Source organism: Athene cunicularia (genome assembly GCF_003259725.1).
Source record: "Athene cunicularia isolate RWA chromosome 5 unlocalized genomic scaffold, athCun1 chr5_part2, whole genome shotgun sequence".
Taxonomy (NCBI): Eukaryota; Metazoa; Chordata; class Aves; order Strigiformes; family Strigidae; genus Athene; species Athene cunicularia.
Window position 1 is genome coordinate 2475149 of NW_020799102.1, and position 12593 is coordinate 2487741.

The following is a 12593-nucleotide window of genomic DNA, read 5'->3' on the forward strand; positions in this document are numbered from 1 at the left end:
CTGTCTAGTTCAAATACTTTCAGGATTCGTCTGTAATCCCAGTGTTCCATTCAAAAAATTAGTATTCTGTTGTTAATAACTGAGCAGGGTGGTTATCTCTTCAGTGTCTTCAGACATCCTTCCCAAAACCAAACATGTACCATACTTGAAAAACAAACAGCAAAATGAACAAACAAAAAAAAAGTAAACCCCCACAAAACCACCCTATGTAATATTTCACCCTTCTGCTACAGTCCTTAAAAATGGAAGGATCTTTCAAAACCACAACAGATATGAAATTAGAGTTGGGTTGGAAATAAAGTGCAGAGGAGTAGGGTATCAAATGAGAGTTTCCATAAAGAAAGTTGGTATACTTGCAGAGGCATACAGTGGGCTCTTTTAAAAGCTGACATTGAGAGAGAGCAAGATATAGAAAATCAAAGCAAGATAGTTAGAATCCTGTGTGTAAAAGCCACAGGTGATTCTTAATAGGCAGTAAATTAGCTGAAGGATAGAGAAAAGTACTTATTTTTGTGGTGATAGCAATGCTGTCATTTTCCAGCAAGTTTTTAACTGAAAAAAATAACTGAAAAGTAATGCAAAGAATAGGAGGATAATTGTGAATTAGGAGCCAAATTATGCCAGGCACAATTGAATAAGTTCTGACTTTTCTTACTGACAGACATGTATATTAATAGTTGGCACTTATTGAACCAAATATGAATATTCATCTTCATTTATATTTCAAGGCCTTTCATTCCTCAAGGACCACAGTGCTTTTGACCAATTTTCATCCACATTACTAAAATGACAGCTTTCACTCCTGGGCCCTGACAGAGGTCTGCAGAATTCATTGGAGGTCCTGGGAGGAGGGAACCAGCTCCCGCTCCCAGCTGTCCACAAACACTCATTAAGAGAGGCAAATATCCAGCAGAATCTCTGTGAGAATTTTTAATCACGCAAAGGCTCTGCTAATTAGGTAGCTGATGGGGCATAGAGAGCACAAGGACGAATTCTTTAAACAAAGGACTAGAAACTTTAAGAGCTTTAATTACTTGGGCACAGAGTTCATTTCAGAACTTGGGAGCAAATTATTCTAATAACAATAAGACCAAGCAGCAGGCCATATTAGTGAGAATTGTGAAGAAAAGTTCAATTTTCTTGGGCTGTCACAACTGCGATTGGAGCATATTGGAAACTGAGGGAGCCATAAAGGTATTAATAATAAGCTTTATTGTGAAATGGATTTGATGCAGAAGATTTCCTATCAGTGTGCATTCTGTTCCTCTTTTCTGTGAGTACTGCTTTGCCAGGGAATATTGTGCTGTGTCCTGTACGTCCAAAATGCTCGTGTAGCTCAAGATGTGGATACTTTTCCACAAATGAAGAACAATGGCTATTTTCAAACCCAAATCCCCCCTTTTGTTTAGTGCAGCAAACTGCCTCCAAAACCTAAAAACTGGAAATATGTTGCTTTCTTGCAGGCTGGAAGAAAATCCATTTCACTGGCTGAAAATGATGGGTTTGTTTTTTGCTTGCTTTGTAAGTGCTTAAATAGCACGGCTGTTTTGTATTGGACACAATTTAGGCTGGAACAATTTCCAGGATCCCTTTCTCTTAGGTGGAAGAAGGAAGAGACAGAAATTGCTAAGGAGAAGGAAAAAGCAGAGAGCTTGAGGATCCAAATTAGGAAACTGTGCTCTCCTACCTGTCAAGACAAGAATATAGAAAGTATACAGCTCTCCCCTGGAAAATGGAAAACAGCTGATGTGCTTCTCTTGTCATTGCAGCTGAGAAATCGTAGCAAGCGTGTCTATAATTGAGCACAAGGGGCACATCCTGCCTGTGTGCTGGATGAAAAGCTGATTTCCTTTGAGCAGAAACTGGGGGGACCAGGAAGGAAGGAAAGGAGGCATTTGTTGTCTGCTGCAAAAGGTTTGCTGGCTTGGCCACCTATGCAGTCAGGGTAGAGGGAACCACTGCGCGGTACACCTGCTGTATATTGGAAATTTTCTGTGAAGATGCACGTTGAATTTTCTTCCAGTTTTTAGGAAGGGACTGTAACTTGTCTGGGGGTCAGTTTCTGACAAGGAGGAGGCTGATAGCTTTTACTGTGTGTTTATATACCTTTAAAGAAAACTAGGTTCTAAGCAAGAGCTTGTTTTTCAGTAGATTTGGTGCAAACCACACACAATGATTACTCATATGTTAAATGCTAATTAAAACTTTAGTATCCAAGAACAAATTTTATAGCTCAGGGACTCTACTCACTGCTGGTGGGGAAATGGGCTTGAACACTTCAATTGAACATGCAAGAAGTTCCAGGGAAGTTGCAAAGGGAGAGGTGAAAATGTAACTTGTGATAATTGAGGGCTAATTATGCTCAGTGAGCAAGTGGCAGACTGGTGTTCAGAGTTGCAGAAAGAGATTAGAGAAGAAAGAAAGATATATCTCGTCAGAAAATTGGTCTGAGATAAAGGTTCCAGATTAGTCTTGAAACTTGAACAGATCTTCTGCTTGCGTTTGGTATCGCATTTACTGCATGTTTTAGGCACTGCAGAGGAAAGGCATTGCTGAAGAGAAAGTGCTGCAGTCTGTGGTTGTAGACAAGTTCTCATTTTGCGTGGACTTTCCCCACGTGAATAAACAGAAGTGTGAGTGCGGTAAACGTAGCTGAGTCGTTCCGTTAGGAAGTCATCCCGCCCACTGTGTTCCCTCGGCCATTTGTGAGAGCAGCTAGAGTAACAAAATGTAGTACTGACAGAAGAGCTTTTCCTTCATTGTGGCTTTTTGGTTTTGTTTTAATTCCCAGGAAAGCAGGGCTAAGCTGATGTGCAGGAATAATTCTGTCACCTTAGTTCCTAATATTTCTGACAGCAGTTACAACAGAATAAACAAATAGGTGAGGGAGAAAATGTGAACAGAAAATGGGGAGAGCAGAGCCCCATATAGTGTTTTCTTTTAAAAGAAATCCTTTTGTAACTTTGAAAAGCACTTAAGCTTCAGGTACACTGTGCTGCTGTTCTCTGCTGGATCTGTTGCAGGAGTGGGAATAAGTGTAGTCTGATGCTCACTTCATGTGTTGTTTTTCTGGCTGTTTCTCTTACCTACTTGCAAGTCTGATCTTGGACATGCAGCACACAAAGTACTCTCCCCAGTTCAATCATACTGTATTGATTTTTTTTAAAAAAAGGTTTTAATGGCACATAACTTTTAAACGCCCATGATTTAGCAGTTCTGCAGAGCTTAAAGGCCAGAATCCAGGAACCTAGCTGAAAGTAAGGTATTTCTTTTTGCATAAAAATATATGCAGTGTACTTCTAAAATAAGTGCTGTTATAAATATTAAATATCTTAGTCTCAAAAAGTAATGCAAGACAAACATTGCATATTTATGGTTAACTTTTTTTTTTTTTTTTGGGGCAGTTTAGCTGTTATGACTCAGATCAGAAATAAAGTTCCAGTGTTTCAGCAGTTCTACACATCAGATCTCATTACAATTTCTTTTCTTTATAGTGTAAACTGGGTATTTTTATTCTTTCAGCTTTTGTTTAGTACAGGTATTAGTTGCCCATTTTGTAAGTGTACTCTGAAGCTATGTTCTTTCATCATGTAGAGATCCTTAGCAGAAAGAAAAATGTGTAAGAGAAGACATACAAAGAAGTGGTTTATCAGCACTGCACTGAAGTTTTAAGTGGATCCATTTTAGACAGATTGTCAATATCAAGATACCAAAATATGAACATTTTTGCTCAGAAAGGTAGTTGTCCATGCACATTTGTCAACTGCTACGTTCTGTTTTCTATAGGAAAAAGAATCATTAATCATGTTTCAATCACTGTCTAGTGCAAAGCTGATCAAGAGGCATAACCATTAATTCATATCTGTCCATAGATGTCAACTCTAAAGATGCATGTAGTTCATAGGAAAATAATAAAAATATTCAAATAGTTGAATAGAAGAGTCTTTAGAAGCACCCTCATGTAATTTTGAGGGAATTTACCCTGAAATGGGAATGTGAAGGAGCTAGTTTAAATCACTGCATGCTGGGGAAAATAATCTTGAAACTGCAAATGGCTCCTGAATGTGGTCTCTTAGCTGGAAAGGGACATAGAAGAGAGATTTCTCCTGATATTTTAATGTATTTTGCTAGTTTTATGTCAAGAGCAGCTCTGACAGACTTTCATGATGCAAAAATGCTAGAATTCCTAATGCAGAAAGAAGAGCTGCTTTCATATTCATATCCTTACCAAAAAAAAAAAAAAAATATCCCCCCCTCCATTTTAACAGTTAAAAGTTAGATAGTTAGATTCTCTTCAGGAAAAAAAACGTTGAAATTATGAATATCAGCAAATTCATTGTCTGATGGCAACACTGAAGAGATCAGCAGGTTTGTGTGGACAAGGCAGACCTAATGGATCCCATACTATTACGTGTTTAAGAGGCTGATTGGGAAGAACTTTCACCCTAACTGATGGGATAGTCCTATTCTTCTCCTCAGTAGGATTTCCCTCTCTCCATTTGGAGCTGTGACTGGGCCTTTGACAAATGCTCAATTTGGAGTACTCAGGCTTAAAATGGAGACTTTTAAAAATCTTTAATTGGGGCTAAGCGCTAGTTCCTCATGCAGTTCATTGTTTTGAACAAGGAAGCAGGACTAAAGAGTTAACTGCTTCCAATTGTAAATACATCAGTGGCAGGCACATTACAAAGCTCTATACAATCCTGTGGAGTAAATGGTGGACAGCTCATCACAATTAGCCATGGTCATAATGAAGAGCCAGAAGAGAGAAAAGAGGGCATGGGGAAAAACAGACCTTTTACAAATGTTTTATATGAAGAGAAATTATAGCTAAAAGGGATAGTTAATTAGTTTAAAGAATAGGTGGTAATGCCTTCTCTTTGCAGAAAAAGAAAACTTTGAAACCATGGAAAATGGGTGAGTTTCTAGCTGCTGATCTGGAAAAGGAGAAAACAATTCAAAGCAATACTGTACGTGGGTGTTTCTCAAAAGAGACTGTGGTGGGAAGTGTGTGATCTGAGTAATTTACTCTTAGCAGAGACAGTAGACACTGTTGTGTTTAACAGAGACCCTGCACGTAGCCTTGTTTTCACTGGAACGCATCTGTATTATTACAGGTGCTTATCAGAGACATAGATGCTTATGGTTTGCTTCCCAGTTTTGCATACCGCTTGGTAAGGCGAGAACCCATCTGGCTGGTGCAAGCTTACAGTAGAGTTTGCTCTGTAGCCTTTCTGCAGTGTGCTGTCTAAGCAATCACCTGTAAAACAGCGTGCATTCCGGGATATTTGGGGGAGAAATGAAGAATAGCAATAATCTGTATCAGGCTACTGAACAAGTAAGCACATGTGATCTGAAGTATTGTGGTGCTTACAAGATACAGCCTGTGGGACACTACCTGGAGATGAAGGTTTTTTAGCATCAATGAAGTTTGCAAGTGTCTCCTCCTACCACAATTCCCACTGTGTGTATCTTGGATGAGATGGATCTGTGTGTTGTGAACAGAAATACATACACTCCACACAGACCCTCCGGTGTTTGGATATGCATATACTGCAGTTATTTCCCACCAAAGTCAGTTGAGTTTCATGCTGCTGGGGTGAGCTTACTTCTTGGATATTTCTGTGTTATGCCACACGTGTTTCTGAGAATTGCAGAGTAGATGCAATCTTTACTTTGTAGTCTGGGATTTTGGAACTACAGTCGTTACTCCCTATGACAACTATGGAAACAATGCTGTTGGTTAGCACTGCCTGTGTCTGTCACATAGCACAAAATAGATTAGGTTGTAGCTGTGAATGGTGTAAAATGATGATTTCTCAAGTGTTGCTGCATATAGTAGTATGTGTGTCGTGCCTTGTGCTCACAAAGAGGAAACATTCGTAGTAAAAGCCTGATTCTCTGTTGGTAAGTGTGTGACTGTTAGGGGGCTTCTTCAGTGCCTGTTGTCCCAGGGAAAGAAAAATGGCATGTAAGGAGGAGGTTGGTATTGCAGTTGTGTTTAATCTGTCTCCTGGCTCACCTGAGTTCTTTCAGTACCCCTGTGACCTTGCTTTTGCAAGTTCCTACTTCTACCACCTCCCTCAGTCTCCAAGGGTAAATAATATTCAACTACACATCCCAGGACTTGTGGTATTGCCTCAGCGACCCGTAGTTTCTGTTGTGGGTTTTGTGGTCAAAGCTGGGATACATAAGACAGAATTTTAAAAAGAACTTGGTATTAGTCTGGCTTTAGTGCTATCGAGATTAGTGGTGAGACTTGTGTGGGAACAAAGTTAGGCCTGTTTTTAGCACTTCAAAAAGCTTCCTGTAAAATATGTTATTCTTTTTATTCATTGTATGTATTTGCTTGTCTTGGCTTCATAGACAATGCTGTAGCAAAAAGATTGTCTTTCAGTATTGTTCTCTACAGACCCAAAATCAACATTTTTGCGACTGCCCTTTTCTTTAAATCCCCCATGATAAGGTCTGCTTTAGCATTTGAATATGTGCAAATAAAATGGATTCATGCCCCCAATTACATTTGTCTTGTACATGAACAAACAGTAGGATTAGAAATTTAAAGGATAAAACCTGTATCAGTGGATTTATCAGGAGTTTTGTGAATAAAAGCCCTTTAAAAATTACACTTCATTGGTACAAATGGATGTAGAAGGGAAACCAGAACCCCAGAAGCCAGGTGTACTGCTGAACACTCAGGAGGGCAAATGCCGAAGTGTAAAATTGCAAGTAGTATACGAATTAGATTTTTCAGGTCTTTTCAAACACTTCTTAAATTCTATTTGTAGGAAAAAAAAGATATATTTCTATCATATAATTTAAAAATGAAGCAAAGCAACATTTGCTGGGGTCTCGTGTTTGTGTAGATTTAATATAGGGCTGATGTAGGCTGTGGGATATTAAAATGGGAAAATGGAGGATGCTTCTAGAAGAGTAACAAGCACACAGTGTTATTCTGAAAGAGACTTGTGTCCCTAAAATAATATTATGCGGATAAAACATTGGAAGAAAAGCCTGTGTGAAAATGCGGAAAGAATGAATAAGGTTTTATACCATATTAATACACATAAAATCCTAGGGTAAAATAAGAAGTTGGAAGAAAATGTATTTTTCCACTCAGCCTTCTAAAAGTAAATTATTATTGCTTTCATAGCTATGGTTATGTAGAGACTACAATTTCAATAATTTATTCAGCTTCTCTGCAGGAAGGTATCCTCAAGCTGTAAAAAAAAAATCTCTTTATCTCCAGTCTTTAGGTGGGTAGTGCATCTATACCAGCTCAGTCCACTTCCATCATTTTACAGAAATATCCATCTCAGAATGGGAAGACTTTGAACCTTGAGATAAGAGAAGGAAAGCTGTTTTGTACACCATCCCGGAGCTGGGACGGGAGCTAAACTTCTTTAGAAGATTGTTTCTGTGAGGTTTATTGTTTCTGTGAGGGTGTTGGTTTTGGTTTTTTTTTTAACTGTATGGTTAATCAGGGAGACAGTTGGAGGTGGTCCAAACCCAAGAATATGTAACATAAATTACCAAGGCATATGAAGAATGTATTTGAAAAAGAGCAAGAGATGGGAGCAAATAATGAGAAAATCTAAATTTTTTAAAGGTCATATTGACAAGGAAAGGTAGCAGTTGAAGAAGGCCAGGCCTATAATACTTCATTGCAGTTTAAACAAAGTTTTAGTGAGTTCTTCCACTGGTCTGTGAATTAGATATGAGGTATTTTGGGAAGATCCCCCAGTCAGTTGTCTGGTAGAATCTCAGTGCAAAGATGGCAGAGATGAATGGGTCAGGACAAGACCAAGGTCTGTGGATAACAAAGTCTCTTCTGAACTGCACCTCAGCTATGGGCAGTTGCAATGCAGAAATCTGTTACAAAAAAATTTGGCTCTTCTGTGGGGTTATTTGGTAAGATAGGCTGATCACTTTGCCTCTGTCGTGATGGTTAGTGGTGTTCACATTGTTTGTTGTATCAGAGTGTGACTGCAAACCAAGTTTTATCATGGGCTACCATTTACAGATACAGTAATATTCCTGTTAAGCTTCAGTGTCTGAAAATGCTAGCCTTTAAGTGCTCGCCTTTAGCTAGAAAGTGTTCTTTGTGACCAGGTATCTTTGTCACATCGAAACCTATCAAAATTACTCCAACTGTAAGATTTATTAATAATTGAAAATTTGTTATTTAATCTAGAGTTTAAATGTAGTTACATATGCCAACTTAATGCCACAAAATAGCCCAAGAATATTCTTAAGCAGTATGTCAGCTAAATTTTATTGCAGGTCCATTAGTATTACCATTAAGCAGCTGACTAAAGGTCATAATGAATACTTACTATTTTATATCACCCAGGAGGTACTAAGCACAGCTGGAGTCTATTTCACTACTTGAACACGTATAATACTCGACAAATTGTCGATCAGTGGATACGTCCATCTTATCAAAGTACTTTGCCCAAGTATGTAGCAATTCCTCTAGTGTGCATTGCATAATAGACTGTGGGATTTTTTAAAAAGAGAGTTCTTACTAAATGACTAGTTGTTACAGTTGTATTTTAGGTACTGCCTATAATTTTGTGATTGCACTGATATTTCAGAAACCCAGTCAGATTTTACATGATTCTTTCTGACCAGTTTAACAAGTGGAAAAACAACTATTGATATTTCTGATGATCAAGATGATGAAAAATGACTCTAGAGTTTTTATGGTATTGATGCTTTGTTGATATTGTTTTTCATATTTTCCAACCATATAATTCCTCCTACTGATGTCACGTTCTGCTGGAACAGCAAGAAAATTATGCTCGTATTGTAAATTTTTTAACAGCTGTTGCAAAATAGGCCTTAACCCTTCACAAATCAGTTCTGTGGGTTTAGAATGGCTTTTCTTTGTGATAGTTTGAAGAAATGACCAAAATAGATGGCTTACTTTTATATAATGACTTGAGCTTACTTAGCTTTTCTTTCATGTGAGAAGATAAATATGATCATGCAGATTTGTGCGAGCGGGATGGACTTAGGATCTCTTCAGCTGTTATTATCCATCTAATGGGTTCTCTGTAGTTCAACATAATTTGCAACAGGAAAGCCCTGACTTTAAAGTAAAAATACTTGATCTTTTCAAGTACTAGTTTCTGCTGTTTCCAGTGGATTTTATGAGTACACAGGTACGCAGGACAAAGGGACAACTTCTTTATGAAAGAAATATTGCACAATCCTCTTGGTCCTATTTCTTTTCACTACAGAAAGTCTATGAAACTTCAGACTACATTCAATTTCCCATTCATTTCAGTGGCAATGACACTGTAAATGTACTCATATCCTACAGGGCTTTTGCAATATGTGTTTTAGCACAGACTTTCAGCAATGACTGACTTTTGATCTAAAATAAACTAAAAATACTTTATCAAAAATTGTGTGTGTGTGTGTGTGTGTGTGTATGTGAATGAAGGAGAAAAGTTAGCACTCAGCTGTGTTTTGCTTGAGTCTCTTTTGACATTAACTTGTTCAAAAGAGAATAATTTACACTCAAATATGGTTATATTAACAAGCAAGAATAGGATCCCCATTCAGAAGTTTATGCTGTAAGGCCATTAGGTGTGTGAATTTCTTTCCTCTTCTTTCCTAAATGCTACTTTTTTTTTTTTTTCCTGTCACACCTCTTTCCTTTTTATGCCGTTAGCACTAGGCAATGTCTTGTTATTAGTAGCAAATTGCAAGGTAAGAAAGAGTTAAACTATTATAAAAGAATACTGCCTTGGTCTTATCAGTCTAAGTAATTAGATAATTCAGCAGCCACAGTTTAATGGGACTTAGTGTTTGAATGTAGCTGTTCTCTACACCTCATCCTGGCTGAAGCTGGGAATGTAACTGAGGTCACAGAAGAAAAGGGATGCATCAGAGCTGTCCTAAATCTCACAGTTAATGCCAAAGAATGTACTTGTCAGGTGGTCAGCATCTCTGGTGGTGGATAGCCGAGTTATAAGTTGAAATGTTGCCTTCCTGTAAAGGGACAGAATAGATGTGTCTTAGACTTAAAACTTACTTCCTTGTCAGGATGCTCTAAACTGAAATATCTTGATCTGGGGAGAATGGTGAAGTTACATTGAGATGCAGTGGAAATTGAAGAATGCAGGCAGAAAAATAGGAATTGAAATTGAGTTATTTTAAGAGTACCAGAGACTGAAAAAGCCAGAAGTTCTGTTCTGTATCAGAGAGAAATAGAAGCTGCATTCGTAATAAATGACTGTTATGCTATATATACACTTATATATCAATTGATATCTCTATAAAGTTCTTACAAACTAGTAGTACTGAAGTGTAAAAATTGAAAAGGCATGAAGGATCCTGCTGATGGGATCAAAGACAATGGGTTTTGTAGCATATTTAGAGAAAAAAAAATCATCAAACTATCCGGAAACCTGAAGAATTGTATAGATCATTCACTAGATGGAAACTTCCAAATTCTTAATACTGCAGAAAAAACCCAGATACAATTAAATAGATACTTATGCTGCATTTGGAAAGAAACATGGTATTGTGTCCAAATACTGTATCAATGAAATGAACAACTTTAAAACCCATTAATAGATTCGTTAGAGAAGGTCTTTTAATAATACTTAAGTTCAAGCAGGCTTAGGTGACCTCAGTGCAAGAGTCCTAAAGGACTTTGCTGAGGTGATTTCTAGTCAAACTGTTCAATAAAGTATATGATTTTGTGCATATTTTAAAAGAGAAGTGTTAATATTGTGCTAGTTGTCACAACTGCAAGCAGAACGGTTTTGATTTGTATAGATTAGTCAGCTTGCTATTGATTGCAGGTAAACTAATGGAAAAGCTGATAGTGAATTTAATAGACAAAGAATCATAGAATGGAAGCCTAGTTAATGGCTGTCAACATAGTTTTATGATGAAAAGACCTCATCAAAGAAGCTTTCAGTTTTCTCATGTGAGAAGTCTAATGAATGTACGTGCAGACATAGAGTATTTAGGCTTCAGGAAACTCTTGATGCCATGCTGGAATTAAGAGGAACAGGAGCACTTCACACTATCACTGCAGTATCTAACAAACTAACTGAAAATGGCCTCACTGGCAGATGCCAAAGAGTAGTTTTCAGTGAAGGATCCTTACTACATGGGTTGTTTCCAATGGCATTCTGCTAAGACTAATTCTGGCAGTGTTTGCTGTCATCTTCAGTGACTGGACACCAAGCCGCATCAACTTGGCCAAGAACATTTTTGGATAAAGACTGGTGGCGAATTATGAGGGAGAGCATTCTCAGGTTTTTATCACTTCACATCACATAGACTGTCTTCTTGGAATAAAATGCCTCTTAGACACCCAAGTATAAGGTTGTACAAAGGAGACAAGTGTCAACAGAAATGGCAACTGCATCCCGTGAAACAGTCATTTTAAAAGATTTTGAGGTCACAGTGGCAAGAGTGCTGAGCTGGAGGTCCTAGGGAAATGTGCTCAGAAAGGCCAGTGGGATCCCTGGATGTGGCAGTAGTGGGCTGGGAAGGAATTTTTACCTCCTACAACTGAGTAATTGTTTTCCAATCAATAATTTTCTAACTGTTCTCTTACAGAGCCTTCACATTATCTGTGGAGGCATCTTGTCTTTGTCTTTCATGCTTCTTTAGCTCAGTGTTACGGGCAGAATGTTATGAAGCAGAAAAACTAAGGCACACAAGCGATTTCTTGGGGAAAAAAATAAGTACAGAAGCATTCCCCTGAGATGGTCTGTGGTCAAGGCAGTAAAGGAAGACTTACGTGTCCTGGAGCTGTTACTGGTTTCACGCAGCTTTTCTGCATGACTTTGAGTCATTTTTAACATACTGGAAGGTGCAGTGGTGGTGAGGGAGAGGAGATTCTGATCTCTGCTCTTGGGGTGGATTTCCTCTGGGATGCTGTAGAAATCATACTCTGTATGTTGGCTTTCCATTTGTAAAGTAAGGCCAATGCCTTTTCCCAGTCCTGAAGGCAGTCTGAAGGTGAACATGAGAGTACTGCAGCAGTGAGCACCTTGGGGAAACTTTTTAAATAAATGAGAAGAATGTGTTGTGTAGAAGGATATAAATGAATCTGCTTAAGAGGAACCTCTTCCTCATAAATGCTACAAATACCAGCCAGTCTACCTGAAACCTGATGACAAGTTTGTTTTAAAGGTATTTTTAAATGCATGAGTTAATTTTGAATAAATTGGCATTTGTGTATTCATAGAAATGCTTCAGTTCTTTTTAAGCATTGGATGTCCATTTACATTCAAGAATGTATAACTCATTTATTAAATATATACTCTGAGGACCTAACATACTGGTTCCGAGTAATAGTTCTACATTCATGTGTACTTTATCCCTTCTGAAACATTTAGTTCCATGTAAAACCTTTAAGTCCTTTGCTCTCTGTAAGTGCTGTGGTAGCCATGTGCATGGCTAGAGAAGACAAAGATTAGATGTTTATTAACATGTTAATTAATGTTTTAAAACTCATCAAGTCTTTAAGTGATATAGATGCAAAGGCATCTTCATACAAAAATATTTTTGGACTAAATATAGTTTACTGAAAGACAGTAAGCATATGTATGTGGGAA

The 12593-nt window shown here is 37.9% G+C and overlaps 1 protein-coding gene across 1 annotated transcript in view; it reads left to right on the forward strand.

Annotated features, from left to right (window-relative positions):
* Positions 1–1106: 1106 nt before the first annotated feature.
* LMO1 (LIM domain only 1) overlaps positions 1107–12593 on the forward strand; it is a 280622-nt gene continuing 269135 nt past the window's right edge. Inside the window, exon 1 of the mRNA XM_026850403.1 lies at positions 1107–1194. The gene's annotated coding sequence lies outside the window, so the exon portion shown is untranslated. The remainder of the gene's footprint in view (positions 1195–12593) is intronic.